Source organism: Pistacia vera, unplaced genomic scaffold, assembly GCF_008641045.1.
Source record: "Pistacia vera cultivar Batoury unplaced genomic scaffold, PisVer_v2 Contig1262, whole genome shotgun sequence".
Taxonomy (NCBI): domain Eukaryota; kingdom Viridiplantae; phylum Streptophyta; class Magnoliopsida; order Sapindales; family Anacardiaceae; genus Pistacia; species Pistacia vera.
The window spans coordinates 125092-128482 of record NW_022195317.1 but is presented as its reverse complement, the minus strand read 5'-3'; positions in this window follow the sequence as shown (position 1 = coordinate 128482).

Here is a 3391-nt window from a genome sequence, read left to right as displayed (position 1 = left end):
GGTCGGCGTGTCTGAACGAGTATTTGAATGAATGATTATCTTGGGAGGGTGTATTTGCTCGATGCCTGGCCGAGTGGATTCCATTCGACCCAGCATGGGGTGTACTGGTCGAGCTCGAGCGAAGCGACGTACGCACGCTTGCATTCCGTGCATTCCCAGATTGCCTGTCCGGGATGGCCAAGTAAGTTGATAGCCTTCATCTTGGCTGTTGATTGTTTCGAAGCTAAAAAGGGTCAGGCTGCCGGTTCAGGCTGGTTGCCTGGTTGGCCCTAACATAGACCGCTAATCATAATAATAATGTATTTTAATGATAATTTAATGGCTCTTAAGTTATGTTACATGAGATGATTAAATTTAAAATTAAAATATTTAAACTTATATCTAATCAATATTAAAGAAGTTAGCCTACTTGCTTCCATAAACAAGCTGCCAAGAACTATGTCGGCTAGTCCCACTAATTTATGTCTTCTCCTGATAAACTGGGGGCCTACCACACCGCCCCACTGAATAAGGCTATTTGGGCGTGGTCAGCCCAAACCAGTTCACTGCCTTTAGTGTGAAGCCCGAAACCTTTTCTCATGGGTTATTTGTTCGCATTGTAGTTATACACATACGGCTGATCATTGATATTTGATGGCCATTGACGTAACCAGATCATCGGATTGATTGGACCCGCAATTAATCTAGGCCATGCGGTTTGACTTCCACGTCAGATAACTTTAGTGAGAGCTGGCAGTGCACATGCTTTGTTGTCATTTTCGTGCTCACGCGCACATGAAACTGCTAAATGCAAGCGTACGCGCAGGTAGTGCTCACGCCCACATGAAACTGCCAAACAGAGGCATACGCGCAGGCAGTATCAATAAGTTAGACACGCTTTTTTCCTTTTTAAAAGATTTTTTTTTCTTTGAGGGGTCATTTGGTTCATTTAATTTTCAAGATTTCATTATTTAGTTTGTAAGTAATAAAATATTATAGGTATCTTTTATTACAAATAGTGTTTATTATTTCACAGCCAAAGATTTAACTTTTTCACGGTCATAGAAATGGTATTTTCACGGCCATAGATCTGGCCGTTTTCGACCATGTATTAAAGATCCATGGTCAGAAACGACCTTACCGACACACGACCGGTTAATTCTCATTGATTGTGTTTAAGATAATATATTGTTAAAAGACATATGAGATGTCCAAAATATGTTTAGTTATAAAGAAAGCAATAAAAGAATTTTGGTAATTCAAATTGGGTTGAAATTCACCTTTTCAAAAACTGATAAATAACTTAGGCATTGCTTGAGACTGCTAGAGTAGGGTATAATGATATTAACCTTGCTCAAGTGGACTTTTTTAATAATTTATATAGCTCATATTGATAGTTACATGTAATCTATTATATAAACTATCAATATTACCCATATAAAATATCAAAAAGACCATTCGAACAAGATTAATATCATTATACCCAACTTGAGTGAGTTAATATCATTGTACCCAACTTGAGCAACTCAAGTTTATTCAATTTTTTGAGAAATTAGTTCTTAAAATTTATTTCTGCAATTTTTTTTTTCCTAAATGTATTATCTCACTTATATTAAACACATATGAACATGGTATTTACCCATATATTTCTACAACTTTTTTTTCCTAAATGTATTATCTCACTTATTGTTGTCTATGGTTTTTCTGCTAAGCTCGGGCCAACGCGAGGATATAACTCGGCCTAGAATGATCTCGGCAACTATGATTGATCGACCCAGCATAAGCTCGTCAAGCCGTAGCTCGACCCAGCACAAGCTAGTCGTGGACAATCCCAGGAATTAATCAATCAATCCCCAAATTACTTCATATCCCGGATATCGCGGGAATGACTGGATCAACAGTTATCGTTGTGTGATCATAGCGCTCAATCGCAAGGATATCGGAATTGTGATTCAAATCATTTGTAATTCCCTTAATTTCGCTCTTTCCTTTATGTAAATCTTGTATATAAACCCCCCTAAAACAATGAGGAGAAGGATATGAATTCTGAATAAAAACTACATTGTAAGCTCTCACAACATATAAAAAAAACACAGTGGACGTAGGCTGTTAACTTCTCCAAACCACTTTAAAAGTTCTCTTTGTCATTTACTTTCTGGCACTATCATTCACTCATCGCTGATTACTTGTAATCACGTACACATCAATTCCGATCTCGACAAGGTCGATCGGATTTCCCTGGTTGGTGCAGATTTCTGTATCAACATTTTGGCATTAGAAGAAGGGCATCCGCCACTATTTCAAAGATCCCAGCAAACGTTCACCGCAATTTACTTGTCTCAGGACCAAAATGGTGTTCACCAGATCAAGAACTACCATCGAAAATCATGAGAACGTAGAAACCACCCACCAAGAGGTGCATCAGGAGAACGCTGGAAGCCGACCACCGATGCCACCAGCTTAGCACGCCATAAACAATCAGGGGGTAGGGACATCAAATCTCGAGAACAGCCAGCTGATGGAGATAATCAGAACAAGGGTTGCATAGGCGATGCAACAGAACGTGGCTGAGCTGAAGAACCAACAACCAGTTGCCCAGAATGCCGACCAACCGCGCTTTACCACCGTTACCCCAAGAGGTATGAATTCTATAGGTCGACAGTCCGTTTCATCACCTCCAGGGGGCGATCAACACCGCCAACCTCGTAGTCAGCCCCTCACGCACGAGCGAGAGTCCCGCGGACAAACAAACTCCAGGAGGCGACTGGGGAAACAGTTGTTGAGGGAAAGTGAAGGCAACGGACACCACCAAGAAGCTCGGCTGTATCCCCAGCGTCATTGTGCCAGTTTTAACCCATGCCCAAGACAAGATCGATCTTCGTAGGCTCGCGAAGCGAGCCATGTGCGTCAATCTGCCAATGACCGATGTTCCGGTTATGACTGATGTCATGAGCAACACACCGACGAGCGTGATAGCACCTACAAACCCAGCCATCATGACTTGACCTCGCGTATCAATGTGCCCATTAGAGGAGCTTTGCAAGCGACAAACTTGCAAACCCACTTGCTCGAGGTATAGCTTAACAGAGCCAACCAAGGGAACCAAAATGAAGACTTGGATCGCATGCAAAGTATGCTCGATGATCTAAAGGCTAGCTAGAACAACTTGGTGGAAGAAATAGTAAGTTCCCCATTCACGGAGAAAGTTGGTCAAGCCCCGCTCCCACAAGGATTCAGGGCACCAAAAAGCAAGTTCGACGAGAGGGGGGACCCCAGAGATCACCTCGACAACTTTAATGACCTGATAAACCTACACAAGGTCAATGACTTAGCAAAATGTCGATGCTTCACGGTCACGTTAGTTAGCGATGCCAAGAGGGGATACAAACGACTCAAGGAAAACTCTATCAAC